General features: G+C 45.8%; 1 long non-coding RNA gene across 2 annotated transcripts in view; it reads left to right on the top strand.

Moving 5' to 3' along the window:
* Positions 1–15,457, top strand: part of LOC118166981 — a 59,690-nt gene that overhangs the window by 8,597 nt on the left and 35,636 nt on the right. Inside the window, exon 2 of one of the 2 annotated variants that reach the window (XR_004750849.1) lies at positions 3,672–3,838. This is a non-coding gene — a long non-coding RNA (uncharacterized LOC118166981). Of the gene's footprint in view, positions 1–3,283; positions 3,839–15,457 lie in introns of those variants that run through there. The other variant, XR_004750848.1, reaches the window with a different exon arrangement.

Here is a 15,457-nt window from a genome sequence, read left to right as displayed (position 1 = left end):
CTGGGGTTCTTGAGCACGTAAACAATAGAAACCACAGAACAACCACATTTGCTCTCTAAAATGGCACCGCACTCCTGGGGCAAACAGCTGGCCAGATGCTCCGGCTTGAAAGACAGTGACTGAAACCTGTACCAGCCTCTCATTTGCTGCCTCATGCCTAAAAGCCACGACATCCTCAAAGCTGTCACAGTGATGCTGAGGGGAAAATTGTCCCTTTGTATCTCTGTTGTCTGCTTTCATGTGTGGAGATACTGCATGACAGGCTGCAGTGCTGAGTCTAATGCTGATCTATGGATATAGATCAGGAAGAGCTTGGCTAAAGTAAACAATTATTCCCGAGTGAACTGGGAATGAGGAAGAAGTCTGCAGACTTCATGCACACATTCTCACGCTGTTTTGCAAGCCTGAGCAATCCTGTTTTCCATAGCCAGGCTGCAGGAGCACATTCAGCTCTCTTTACGTAGCTTTACCTGCAACACCCAAGTCCCCCGTGCTACTTTGGGATGTTCATAGACATGTAAGTGCTGAGAGATACCTGGGGGATTTCCTGAAGCACTGGAGCAGGTTAGGCACCTCGGGCTTGATGTCTGTCTGCCACATCAGTGCTGTAGTAGATGGTGCTTACAGGAGACTCCATGGCTTCTTGCCTGTTCCCTTTGGGTCAGGAGAAACATCTTCAAAAAGCCATGCCTTAAGCGTGTCACCCCAGGCCTGCCTTTCTCCAGTTACCTCCTTTAGGCCCTGCAGGGATTATAACATTTTTCAGGTAGAGCTTTAGCTGCTTATTATAAACACGTAAACGGGGTGCTCTGGTGTTAACCAGGTTCTGCTGCCATTGGTGTCACCAACAGCTTCGCTTTAGGGGGAGCATGGAGGGGATTCTGCCCTTCACCACTTTCTCCACCTAGCCCTTGTGCATCTCTAGGGTGCAGTGCCAGGGATCAGGCCGCCCTTTCAGCTGTTAGCTCTGGCACTCGGTACACCATACTGCTGTCCCTGTATCTTTGTATCACCCACTTGATGCCCTAAATGAGCTGTCAGAAGAGGAGACATCCGGTCTCAGCAGGGTGTCTGCTGTTAGGAGAAAGGCATTTGGCTCACCCAGAAGGGAGGTCATTGCACTGCGTCAGGTAAGTGCTCAAGGATGGTAGGCTGGACTCGGAGGAGATGGACATCCCCAAAAAAGAGATTGCTGTGTACACAGAGGAGGCTGTGGACTTTCCACAAGACTCTTTTCCTGAGATGTGCAGCACAGCACTCGTAGTTCACAAGTGTTGGCAGTTTAGAAATACTCTCGTGTATGAGTATTGCAAGAGAAATAAAAGAAAAAAAAAAAAAAAAAGGGAGGACACTAAAAATGGACAAAAGTCTTTCATAGGGCTGGGCACGTTTCAACTCCCGTTTTGGATCTCTCCTCACCAGTCCTCCATACTGGGTATGGCTATGGGAAATACACGCAGCTCTATATACTTATGCACAGTCAGCACACACTGAATTATATGGGTATGCCCAGCTCCCATTGTCAGCAAAAAGAACATGCATTCAATGGCATCTTGGGGTAGACGTGCTCTGAGGCACATGTCTTTTGGCCTGAAGCAAGTTACCTCTCCAAAAGCAGCCTGGCAAAGGAAAGTTTGCCTTTTAGGTCCCACAGAAAAGGGTCTGTGTTCATATAGTTTCATATGCCTGTGTAGTTACTGTTCAAAGGACTGGGACAACTTTTGTTGTTTCCTGATAACATTTTTAGAAGGCTCTGGTCTATCTATTCCACATGGCACTGCTAGGAAATAATGGATTACTGGTGGCAACCTGCAAACTATTAGCAATACAAGTCAAAATAACAGGATGTTTTTATAAAATGTTAGATGTGAAACCAGACATCTAAAACACAGGCAAGGTCCTTCTGCAAGGTGCAGAAATGGTGCCCAGTGCCTTTGCCATTTAGGTGCCTGCATGGTTTAGGTGCCTCTGGCCCAAATGAGTCAAGCACAAACTAAAATGCCCATCTCTTCACAACAAAACGACCTGATCTCACACCTTCATGGGAGCAAAGCAAGGTGCAGGTGATGTGAAGAGAAGTAGCAGACAATCTGTAGGTCTGTCAGGGAGTCTGAGCATAAGCAGCATGATGATTTCCTGTCCTGCTGCTTGGTACTTTCTAGATGTCCCTCACATTCAGAGCTATTCTCAATTCCAGAAGAGTTTACCATAGTGAGCTCTTATTTTCTTTTCTATGCCAGTTTTACAGTCTTGGATGCAGCCTAAAAATAACTCGGAAAGGAAAATGATTTTGTTTTCTCAGGCACAGGTGAAAAAATGCTTCCTATGGCTGGTTGCCAAACAATCCCAAAACAAAACCACCCCCATACTTACATGAGAAAGACAGCTTTAGCAGAAAGTAAACCACTCTTGGTTTTTGTCCATCTCTTGTGATAAGCCACGGGCATACTTCTCTCTCATTCCTTCTGCAGATTGGTTAGTGATGCTCTGCTCTCTAATTAGACTCACTCTAGCTTTGTGGAGGAGGTGAGAATCTGCATATGCAAAATGTGTAAACAACAAACATGCCTCTGCTGGGCTGCCATGTTCCAGTCCAGAAAGACAGAATTGACCCGCATGCCCCTGAGTTCTCTGTGGAGCTCCTTGGATGTAAAAGCAGCTCTCTGCCAAGGAAGGAGGGGATGCTGCAAACAAGATGTGGTTAGCTGCAGGTGCTGCTTACAAGGCTGTATGGGCGCATGCATAGGCAGAAATTCAGCCTGCAGGCCCATGGGATTCAGAGTAGAGGCCGTACACGGCAGGTTACATAATCTTGGTGATAATTCATCTCTGCTGCGCTGTCACTGCACTGGTGAGAGTCAGGGGCCTCTTCTCAGACGAAATTTCTCAAAGTACTAACATTTCCTGGCCTTGGCACACCAAACAAGCAACCATTACTATGTGCCCAGGTTAGCTGCCGAGACCAGCAGGGGACATGCCCAGACATTTGTGTGGTTATCAGTATGGATAACAAAAAACCCTTATGACTGCACAGGAAGAAGGTGAAAAGCAGCATTATCTTATCTGAGGAAGGCCATGGCCAATGCAGCAGCTGCTTGGCCATCCGAGCACTTGTGTTTGCATTCCTTATGAAACCCTTGCACAGTACCAGACACCAACGACCTTACCAATAATTAACAATGGAAATTTCATTCCTACATGCCCTTGGATAACAGGGCAATGTAACGGAGATGTTTTTCTTGCCCTGTCAAATACCTGACAGGGTGTTGTAAAGCTGGTTAATTTGTATGGGTGCTGTGCTTGGGACGAATGCTGTTACCTACAACAGAGTGAGAGTGAATAGTCCTTTGCTCTTCTGTCAAAGGCCTCAGTGGGACTTTGGAGTCACCTTTTTTAGAAGATCCTATGTGATTTAGGATTCCTTCACATGGAGATTTCTGAGACTTCTGCCAGCCATGTACATCCCTCTGTGGAGATCCTGTGAAAACTCATCTTCTACATTTTCCCACTGAAAACTCATCTTGGTTTGGGGGGCTGGGAGCTCCCATATAGCCCATGGGTATATGGGGCTTTTGCTGCTCCAGTGTGGGCACTGTAACCTCACAGACATCTCATGCTGCATCCTTGTAGGCATTCAGAGACTAACACATTTGTTTTTCTTGCCTTTGCAGACTGCTCTGACAAGGAGAGACCCCCAGACAACCATCCCACCTTATCCTCACGTTGCTGCCGGCCTCCTCATGCACATGCTGCCTTCCTGGGAGAATGCTGCAACTCCTCCCTAAGACCCCACATGCTGTGTCTGCACCTCCAGCCAGATCATCTTGTCTAGTCTCTGGTAAGTCAACTCCTGTGCTGATCCACAGGAGAAAGTCCAAAAGAAGGCAAGTCCCTACTTTTATTAAATCTCCCCTAGGAATCCTCACACCACAGCTCACTCCCTTTGGAATAACTGCACTAATAAGAGTCTCCCTCTTTGTATGGGAGAATAATAGCAAGACTTAGAGCAGCAGTTCCCAGATTCAGGGGATGACAGCTCAAAGTAGGCCGTCTTTAAGGTTGTTTCAGATGGGAACTTGTAATGATGGAGCAGGAGAGTCTGCCAGCAAATAGAGCTATCATGAGCTGGGGAGGCTTAAGAACTGTTATATCTGATATCACCCCTGTCACTAGTCATCTTCTTTGGACCCAAGGAGGCCACTTAAACCTCTTTGCAGACTAAGTGGGTAGAGAAAAAGTTAATTCTGATCTTTTTTGAACAGTGTGTTTTCCCTCACAAGTGTGTTTTCTGTCACAAAGATAGTCACCTGTGCATTTAGTGAACACCCAATGATTCCCATACTTAATGCTCACCTTGCAGAGCCTATTCTGAGCTGCAGCTCTGAATTTTGCTGTCTATAGTGACAATACAGTGGTCCCAGGTAAGTCCCTCCAACCCCCTTCAGGCAGCTTTTCAAAGCTTTTTATTCAAAGTCTTTTCCCTAAATGTTATTCCTGAATTTATAGTCTAACACTATATACTGTTATCGATAGTATCACACTTGGAGCTTGAGCAGAGGTCTTTGCATAAATAGAAAATCCCCTCTGACTAAGCAAGTAGCTGCAATTTTAGAGTGAAGGTGTTTTAAAGATTAGTACACGTTTGACTACACGGAACAAAAGCAAATGTCTCCTCACTCACGGATGTAGCATTCATAGATCTGCATGCGGCAAATTCTTTTGCTTTGTATCTCTTGTTTTCCCTTTCATGATAATAGCTGGGCATGAGTTTGTGGGTTTCCTTGTTTGTTTTTAAAGGCAGTGGAAGGAGCTGGAAAAGATTTTTTGTTCAGGAAGTATGAGCCTATTGGTTTAGCTCTCTCAATAGGGGGATTATAGAGTCAGAAACGTGGGGAAACCCTGGTTTGGAAGGTCCTGTACACATTACTTCAAACTGTTCTGGCGTCTCTCCAAAAACAATGATGGTTTATGTAAGGTATTGAGAGAGAATGACGGGAGCATGAGTATAAATCTGCCTCTCAGTAAGTACAGAAAATATGCTTGTTATTTCGTTCAAGCTTGTTCAGGAGTAGAGAGAAGGGTAGGCAGGCATAATGCCAAGTGGTAAGGTAGGCGTTGTCAGTAACCAGGATGGTTTCTCACATTAGTAATGGTTCCTCCTCATTTTCAGGTGAACAGTTCAAAAACATTCAGCTTGACAGGGCCTGAAACCTCTAAGAGCTTTGGAAAGGGGGTACGTTGCTTAGGAGCCTCTCAGCTTTGAAAGGATGTGAAGGCCGAGGCTGGGGTAAGCTAGGCCATTCTGCCTGCAGCTGTGCAACCTGAAGAGGCTTCTGCTGCTATTGCTCAGCTTTCCCACCCAGATGGAGGACAATGCTCCCCCAGATCCACCAGACTGGTCCCAATGGGTTGGTTCCTGATCTAGCTCCAGGAGGAGGCACGCTGAAAGCAGAAATCTCAGTCACCAGCCGGAGCCTGTCTTGCCTCCCTTACAGCCAGACCCCCCACATTCCTTGAGAAGCAAATATTGCCTTGCATGGTGAAAATATATCTTCACATGCATGTGATTTACATCCCACATAAAGCTCTGCTAGGTTCTGTGTTTACACCCCAAACTGTCCATTTACAAAACTGCCTTCCTGTGCCCCATTTTCTACCTTGTAGCGAGTTTCCCCTTCCAAAAATAGGGAGAAACTGTACTGCTCCTGCTTGCTATATGAATGAGCAGTGGATGTGATTCTGCAGATCCAAACCTCTTCCGAAGTGCTAAACCTGTTCAGTTTGTCTTTTTTGTTGCATTGGTTGTACATAAAGGTCACTTGGACAGTACTAGAGTCAGAGATGGTGGCAGTACCTCCTGGGGTGTAAATGGCTGCCAACCCACAAGGGTTGACGAGGAGATGAGTTACTCTGGGACTCTGCCATGGGGCTCTTCACACCCAGGGTGAAGTCTCACAGCTGGCTTTGTCCAGGCTCCGCACTTTGTGCCAGGATCAGGGTGCCTTTTTCCCCCATGCTCACAATACCCCAACACCCTCCACAGGGTGACAACTCCTTGCAAAGTCAAGGTGAAGGCTGCCACCTACTGAGTCACCAGAGCTGCCTCCAGTGACACCTAAGCATGCCTTGGAGGTTTCTAAGCAAGCAGTCACCATCTCTGGAGGTCTTTAAAAGACGTTTAGATGTAGAGCTTAGGGATATGGTTTAGTGGAGGACTTGTTAGTGTTAGGTCACAGGTTGGACTCGGTGATCTTGGAGGTCTCTTCCAACCTAGACTATTCTGTGATTCTGTGATTCTGTGAGGCTTGTTCCCCGGTGCTAGGATGAGGCATCAATCTGCTTGCTCTTCTCATGTCAAACCCTACACCAGAGCAACCTTCTGTTTATTCTCATACTCAGGTGTCTGTACACATAGGGTGGGCTTTACTGTTAACTTAATTAGTCTTTAAGTTAGGCATTTAATGCCTACCCTCCTTTATAGTCAGCAGAAGGAGAAAGAAACATCTCCAGGGGATGATTCATCTGGATTATTTTAGATACCTCGTGTTAAATGAATTCCCTGTGGAGATGCCCTCTCCTTCGCTATCTCAAAACAGCTAACTTAAGCTTGGCACCTATCTGCTCAGTGGGTGAATGTGGGGTGAGTGAACCACAGCATTAGTTTCTACAAATAATTCAATACCTTAGACCCCAGTGAAGTGAAGAAGACCACAAGGGATAGTCTGACTGTACATAGCAGTGGAAATTTAGCAACTGAAGTGTCTAGCGTGTTTGATACTAGAGGCCAGATTCACTAGAATCATATTCTTAAAGCAATTAAAATCCGATTGTATAATGAATGAATTGGAGATCACCACAAAGCTATGAGTTTCCCACCCTTGTTTCAAGTTGCAAAGACCTGGGATCATCTCATCTAAGCATCTGTTGCAAGTACAATTTATTGTGCTGTTGCTGGGAGGGTTATGATAAGGGAACAAAGCTGCAGAGTTAATTAATTAATGGAAGTTAGCAGTGGGTGGGGAGCACTGTAAGGCTACAGGGCTCTCCATGTCTTTCGCAGGGCTCTCGTTACCCTGGAATGTACTGATGGCTGCCATGAGGCACCACTGACTTTGATCTCCAGACAGTCACAGGCCTGCTTACAGCCAGTGGGTGTGTTAGCACTCTTCTGTCAGGCTCAATGGAGGGAGCAATTAAAACTCATTTAAGTAGGAGATAGCCTTGAAACAAGAGGAGCTGACACCCCAAAAATCACATGACATGGCCTACTCAAAGCTAGGCTGTTTGGATGGCTGGAAGGGTCTTGTTCTAATTATGTTCACTGGGGGAAAAGATACTGTCGTGGTATTAAGTGAACTTGTTCAGGAAAAAAATGTTTTCCTTATTTTTTCCAATGCCTGCTCTTAATCAATAATTGAGTAAGCCTAGATGAGTTTTTGTTTTGGTTGGATGGGACTCAAGTCTGACCGCTTGGCAACAGAGGCAAGGCTGAAGAACTCTGAGTGACCGTACTGGAAAGGGAATGATAGCAAGGTACCGTCTTGGGAAACTTCAAACACATCACTTTATCAAAGCGTGATTCAAGACATCACTCAACAAGTTGCTACAGACACAAGTTATCATCTGAATACCAAGCACCTTCCAGTACCTTCCTCTGAAATGAGGAGTCTACATTTCTCATTCAATATTGTTAATATGACATGCTTTCCCTTCCAAGCAGATGTAAGAACTTCCTAGCAGAGATGATAGGACTGGGATCCTCTGCAAGCTCTGGGAATGAGCAAAAGCCCCTAGCAAGAAGAACTCAACTATTTAAAAATGTGCCTTGTTATTTAGAAAAAAAGAAGGAAAGAATATCTGCAGTAACTATAGCAGGCAAATAAAGGATGCGGACCTACAGAGACATAGAGAGAGCATGGGGACGGGTTTGCTACATATGCATACGGGGCTGGTTTGCATTTTCTTCTCCCTGCAAGATCACTTCTCCTGGCTTCAAACTGGAGTTGACCAGAGAGGAAACCACTGAGTGGAAATGGCCTTTGTGTCCCTGCACGGATTATTGTGCAGTGAGCCACAGTGCAAGCAGAAAGTGGCTTCTGGGGGCACAACGGATGGATAACCTATCCCAGTCATAGTTCTTTCCTGACCTACGCTGCCCTGCACTCTGGCTGCTGCTGGCAGAGCACAGGAGCATGGAAGCCACCCTTGCACACCTTCCTCCCTTTTGCTGAGGGGAAGCTGCCTAAAACTGGCACGCCAAAGTGCTGGGCAGTACAGAAATGTAACATCATTCAGTAAAACCACTACCCATTTACAGAAGGCCTGCATCACACTACAATATTTTAGGTTATTTTCCTAAGGAAGTGAGTCTTAGCTGTTGTGCAACACATCTCTCTGTTAGCCTGCCTCTAACAAGAGGTCGAATTCAGACACACAGCAGGGATTTCAAGGATATGACGTTCGTTTCTTTGTCATGAATACAGCTCACTGGAGAAAGAACAAAATAGACCAAGTGCCCACACTAAGCAGAAACTGGCAATTCAAGCTCTCCCCAAAGAGCCCACAGGCTCCCACTGTAGGCACCAATCCCGAGGAAACCTGGGACCGTCAGTGTCTGGGGAGCAACTGCTTTAAACAGGCAGTGCAGGGACAGTCAGAGGAGTGAAGATAAGAAAACTGTGTTGGAAAAACCCTTTCTAAAACGCAAGCCCATCCGTGCTTCATTCTTGCTCTGGTCACAGTGTTTATGCAAATAATTTGATATGCCTTAAGAAGCTGAACCAGTTGGCTGTTGACTTAAGCAGTTGTCTGTTCACTGGCAGAGGGCATCCACTACTCTGGCAGGAGGAAAGGTCAGCAACAGTCCTGCCCTGTCAGCAGCACAAACCACAGAGAAAGTCAGTAGAAATTTTCCCATCATCTTTCTTTCTGACACCAAGGCACTATTTTATTTACAAAGTCGAGGCAGCTTGTCTCCTTAGCCACAAAGTATAATTGAAAGCGGTCAAAAGAGAATTCAACTACAGCTACACATTGTGGCCACATCAAGCATTTAAAAAATAAATGTCTGGGACATCTTTAGACATGCAGAAACCACATTACTCTCAAAAAATAGATATACTAGAGACACTTCCTTATTTGCCAACTGATTTCTCGATCACATTTTCAAATTTCTTGTCCACAGCCCTGAGGGAATGAAGCCCATTTTAAGGAAAAGATTCCTGCCTCATTCAGAAATCCCTGTCTTCTGGGATCATAAGGAGCACTCCAAATATCACCAAACTAGCAAGAGCTGGCAATTCCTAGTCTAATATGTCAGAGAAGTTTGCATGGATTGTGCACACATACAGTTATGCTATGCCAAGCATTTTGTCTCTTGGCCTGCTTGAAATTTACTGTCTCATGGAATCAAGTTGTTTTCTCTTCTCAGAGAAGCAGCCCCAGCCATGGCCTGCAAAGTCCTGACCCAAACCCTCCTGCTCTAAAGGTAGACTGGCATGAAGTACTTCACCAACTAACGTCATCTCTTCAGTGCTTGTCTGCAGGAATCGTTGGGGCCTCATTTGTTCCTGAAAACCCAATTACTTGAATTCTGAAAATGGATATCCACACTAGAGATGCCAGACAACCCACCTGAACCCAGCTTTGAACTGCTCATTCACGCAGAGCAGGAGCGGAGGCCTTTTGGGTTCTGATCCTTGTGATGGTCACAGACATCTGAAGGGGCCAACATGTCTCAGAACACTGATGCCCTGGGCTCGGTAAAGAAGAGTTGTGTGAACATTACCTTTGGCTTCACTGTTGGGTCCTGCTAGAGACTGAGCATACTGAACTGAACTCCAGGTAGTGCAAGCAATGCATTTAGCCCCTCACCACCTAAAGTGAGCTGAACTCTGGGGATGTGGCCTGTGTGGCCAGGGATTGTGTTCACTAAATTCATAAGGAACAAGCAGGGAAAATGTCAGAGCTGCAAGGGTGCTGGACAATTATTTAACAATACATTTTAGTCAATCCTATTAAACCTGTCAGCCTTATGTACCTAACCAGCAGTCTCCTCCCTCTTCCTCCCAGGGTCCAGTTGCCTTTTAAATAGCAGACATAATTCAAATTAGGATGTGTAGGGAAAGCATACCCCTATTTTCACAAACTGTGTGAAATGAGACTCAGTATAGACTCACAAATCCAACTGTTCTACCTTTGGAGAGCTTCTACAGAGGAGATATTTTCAGGATCGCTGCTGTATGTGTTCTTCTCCCCCTAATTTATGAATAGCAGAAAGCAACAGAATCCTAGCTATGTATTTGGTGGGCGTAAAAGAATGACTCATTAGCCTAATGGAGAGTTATCTGGGCAGTAAATGCACAAATGAGAATATATGACAGTGAGTCACCACTGATTGTAGGCCTGGGTGGGACAGATGGAGGTACCATTTTGTTAGGGATCGGTGTAGGGCAGAGTTCAAGATGGGTTCAGGGAGGCAAGATGCTCTTTTATACCTTAACTAAAGACCTTTATATGTAAGATAAAGTTGCCAGGCTCCCCTGTATTCACTTCACCAGCAATATCATCCAAATAGGGTCAGTCTTGCTGGATGGAGAGGTCTTGGACATACTTAGCTACATTTCCGCTGGAGAAATGTCTGCAGGGTCTTGCAGAGAAAGTTCCATCTTGTTGAAAATGCATCCAAGGCAGGAACCAGCTCTCAGCATTGATGTGGTGCAAGTCATGAAGAAGTAGAGAGCCACCAACCACTTCTGTATAAGCCCTACACGTTACTGGCACTCAGATCACCTTGGCCTGAACAGCAAACCCAGCCTGGCACAGCTGAGGCTGTAGGCCAGAGATGGCAGCCTGCAGTGCAGCGTGACTGCAGCCTTGCCTCTGGCTGGGCATCCTTGGCCAAGCAGTGGAGACTTCAACTCCTCATCCCTGGGGAGAAGCTGACAGACCTCAGCTGCTGAAGAGCACGTGGAGGAGCTATGCTGCATTCCCCCCATGTGAGGGCCCTCAGCTGGCTTGCCAGATACTCACAAATGATGCAAGACCGTGATTGCCAGCCTCCTCTTCAGGGAGCAGCAGTTCGGCTAGTGCTTGCTGGTCGCCCACAGGTTACAGTAGCAGTGTTGTGATGCAAGAGGGGAGATAAGGCGATATGAACACCACGACTGGACTCATCCCTCCAGGGGCAAGGAGTCACGCTCATCAAAGCAGACCCTTTGGACCACAAAGCCCACTTGGCAGGCAGGCCAGCACGAGTGTAATGCAGCAATCGCCCCCTGGGCATCCCTTTGCCACGCTGTTTTTGGTGGAGCCCATGTGGCAGGGCTGCTTTGAGGAAGGTGTTTGGAGGTGATATCCACATCTTCATGTGAGCTAAGTCTGGAGGAAGCTGTAAGAGGAGCATAAGCTCCTACAGCTCTTGTTAGACCCACTCAGTTTGAGCCTGCCCAGCATCCATGGCCCCCCTCACGTGTCAGCCAGTTCCTGAAATATCCCAGCTTGGCTTAAGGCAGCATTTTCCATTCCCATTTGAGGAAAGGGAGCCAAACCACTGTCGTCTGATCATCACACTGCTTGCATAAGCATCGAAGCCTGACATGAGGCCGAATGGTCACGTTTAGGTCTCACCATAAGCCTGTCAGCAATGCCAGGCCTTGCGGCTCTGCTAATGCAGGCAGGTGGTGTTCCTGTGCATCTTCCCAGCTGAAGCCCAGGGCAGGCATATTCGTTTTGGGGGTTATAGCTGACATTTTGGTTCAGAAGGAACTTCTGTGACTTGTCTTGGGCAAGTGTTAGCTCCAGATCCCAGCCTCAGGCTTTTGGTGTGACCCACAGTTTTTGATGCCTGTTACAAGGAGGAGGTTTGAGGAGGAGCATTGTGCACACCGGCCTAGATACTTCAGTCTATGTGTTCAGCAGTCATGAGATCCTAAGTCACTAGTTGCTTTTTAAATCTCTGGCCTGGAATTTCTGATGGATGAGAGATGTCAGAAAGTGAAATTAGCCTTGCCATCAAGTGAGTCCTCCCAGTATGTAAGAGAGTTACAAAACTTCATAGGCACCATTACACAACAAACAGCTGCATCTGGTTTTGGAAGAAGTCTCCGCCCTGACATATGGTCTGTACCACTGCTCTACTCACGTTTTTTTAGGGACAGAACTGGATTTGCAGGTGCTGGTAAAGTTGCGCTATGCAAGGCTGTGCAGTGGACAGGGACTACAGCTGACTCGGGAGAGTTTGTGGGCCTTTCTATAACCACAGAAAGAGGGCAGCCAGACCTTGTGATGTACATGTGGATGTAGGACTTCATTGTAGTATGGTGATGTGATGTTTCTTGCCTCAAGCTTAAAGCTGGCTTCTGTGAATTTGTGCATGGCAATACCAGTGGGGCTAGGGTGCCCTTTACACTGGTGTCACTAGTCCAGAAACACCATGCTCCCCATATCATTTGGGAAGATCCTTCCCATCATTCTGATCAGTGCAGTGACATCTTCACAGAGGATCAAGCTGAGTCCAAACCCACTGCCTACCCAAATCCCATCGTGCTGTGCTCCCAGCCAGGGAGTAAACAGGCAGCACAATCCACATGCGACTCCGAACGCCAGTGTTTGATGTGGCTCGCTTCCCCAGGGCCAGCCAAATTCCCACCCGCCACAGCACTTGGGGCAACAGGACAAACAAGCAGTACCGACACGGCAGAGCTGCCAGGTGTTGACACCAAGGAGTTGGGGGAGTTCACAGAGGAATAACAAACAAACAGTACCGATGAAAAAGTACTTTCCTTCTCTGTCTAGCAGCTCTGCAAAAGCTGGGAGACAATCAGTCCAAAGTGCCACACACATATTAGGACTTGGTAATTGAATGAAATCATACAGCCTCGTGATGATAGAGCATAGGAGTCTATAGGGCATATTGCTCAACTCTCTTAGTGTCTTTCTATATTTGGAGCAGTTATTCTCCTGGGGGAGAACTGTCAAGGGTATCTAGTAAGGAAATGAGCAAAGTAATATGTCTCGTTGGAGCAAATATCTTCAATGAAACTGCACAAGAGCTCTTGTATCTTGATTAGCCATACAAAGCACATGAACTTACAGGAGAAAATGGTACAGCTACCAGGGTGTCACATCTTTCCTTTTGCTAGCTGCTATCATCAGGTGTTGGGCACACTTTCCTAGCACTGGCCTAGAGCACAGCACTCACGCATTCATGGGCAATGGGGACTGCAAGCGGGCTGTCCAGGGGGAACCCAAACTGATCGTGGGCAGTCCCACGTTTCAAAGGCAGAGGAATTCAGGAGTGCCCAGGAACCAAACTGCAAACTGTATATCAAAATTTAGGTCAACATTTACATACTTCAATTCTATGTGTGTAAATTGTGGTGTTAGTGTAAATGTATAATGAGTAAACATCAAATGTAGACAGTCTGATTTTTCTTCTCCGGTGACACATCTATGCAACATCCAGTGAGGTCAGTGAGCACGTTTATTCAGATGACTTAGTATGTATTTTAGACTTTATGTAGGAATATGGGACTGGAAAGTTATTCCTGGTGCAAGTCCAGCCATTTTGTATAGTTGTGTTAATTAATTTACTGTGTTACAGTTTAAACCCACTCGGGTTTCCTGGCCCAGCTTCATTTACCACAAGTCCATGGCAGAACATGAATGGCAGAACGTGAATCCTTGCTGAGTCTGCACACTTCTTACTCTTCATTTGACAGGTTTTAGGCACAAGATTGGCATTTAACACAAGTTCCACATCCACCTCTCTGACTTACTGGGGACTCAGAAACTTCATTAGATAGGCGTAGTCTGGAAGCTGTTTTTACAGGATTTGATGAATGTGAGCTTAAGAGTTTAGGAGTCCCTTCTTGTGGCCCGAACCAGGCCACAGGAGCATGTAAAATTTGACATTCCTGATTACCAGAAACTCAAATTGAGTTCCTCATGCTGCTTTTGTACTAGTCTTACGCCTAAAAGAGAAATACTCATAGCAAAAATGCAAACACTTCATTTCTGTTAAGCCAACATTCAGTGGAGGTGAAACGATTACTATCTATTCCAGTGCTTTCCCCGTGGCAATGCTGTAAATAACATTTAGTGTCTGGATGAAAGCAGCTGCCAACAAGAAGCAACAATATCAATTCATTTAAAAGAAGCTTGCCATTGTTACGTGGAATTGTACTCCTTAAAAATTAGTAAATGTGATACTGACGTAGAATTTTATGTGCAAGGTAATGATTCATTTTTAATGGTGCAATTCTTCAATTGCACTCTGGGTGCAATTTTTTGTTACTTTTCCTTATAGCTATTGTATGTCTGTCTTCCATGCTGGATTGTAGTCCTCTTTAGCTGATCATGAGCAAGTTGTCTCCAAGGTGCTTGGTCCATGAAAAACAAAAAGGGACATGAAATGAATGTTTTTGTTTGTTTGTTTGTTTTGTTTAGATTTGATTTTGTGTGTGTGTTTTCTTTTTTTTTTCTTTTTTTTTTTTTTTCTTTCACTTGGGAAGGTTTCCTCTTCTTTCACTTGTCTTTAGGTACCACAACAAACGTAATGGTTTGTCATAGTAGGATCTTGTTCTTTCTACTACTCACAGAAGTAGCGATAACATCAGTAGACTGCTAGGGAACAACATTATTTGATGTCTGCCACTGGGCTGGCATTGTGTACAGGGATGCAGTCTAGCTCTCCTGAAGTCAATACAGAAATTCCTACTCATCTCTGGGAAGATCAGACCAGTATTGCTAAAGACACTTTTTTTTTTTTTTTTTTAAGACCAGGACTCAGGAGCATTTAATGTGAAAGCACAATTAGAGCATGGGCAAGTCATGTGTTTGTGCACACAACTGCAAATTAGGCATGCGATGGTTGTGGTAATTACAGGTTCAAATCCAGTTTCCATTAAAGTGAGCATTTTCCACTCTGCTTAAGACTTCCAGCGTGATCCAACATGAATCCAGCAGACAGAGTCCAGTCCACAAGCCCATTCCATCCACCTCTCTGCTTTTTCTCATCTGCCATGGAGAAGCCAGGAGTAAACTATGACAAATAATAATAATAATAATAAAACTATAGACAATGCATTGTCTATTAAACACTGGAGTAACTTCTCTGGCACCTATAAAAAGTGGCACTTAGGGCCAAAAGCCATCAATGCTGCTCTTGTGGAAAAAAGGATACACACCTAGAAGGCGAATTCATCGAGTCGCTAGCACAGTGAGGAGCAAGGCAGAGACCCACGTGCTGCCACTGTCCACCTGAAGAAGAAAGGAGAGACCCAGAGGGCAGAGGAGCATGCTGCCACCCTGGCTGTGAGCTGACATGACTCCTGGGGAGCTGACCTTAGCTGCCAGGGACTTGAGTGTGCCACAGCCCACCATCTCCACTACCCTGAGACAAGCAGGGAGAGAGGAGAGGAGAGGAGAGGAGAGGAGAGGAGAGGAGAGGAGAGGA

This window comes from Oxyura jamaicensis, chromosome 4 (genome assembly GCF_011077185.1).
Source record: "Oxyura jamaicensis isolate SHBP4307 breed ruddy duck chromosome 4, BPBGC_Ojam_1.0, whole genome shotgun sequence".
Classification (NCBI taxonomy): domain Eukaryota; kingdom Metazoa; phylum Chordata; class Aves; order Anseriformes; family Anatidae; genus Oxyura; species Oxyura jamaicensis.
The sequence above is the reverse complement of the archived record's forward strand: the minus strand, read 5'-3'. Positions and strand labels throughout refer to the sequence as shown.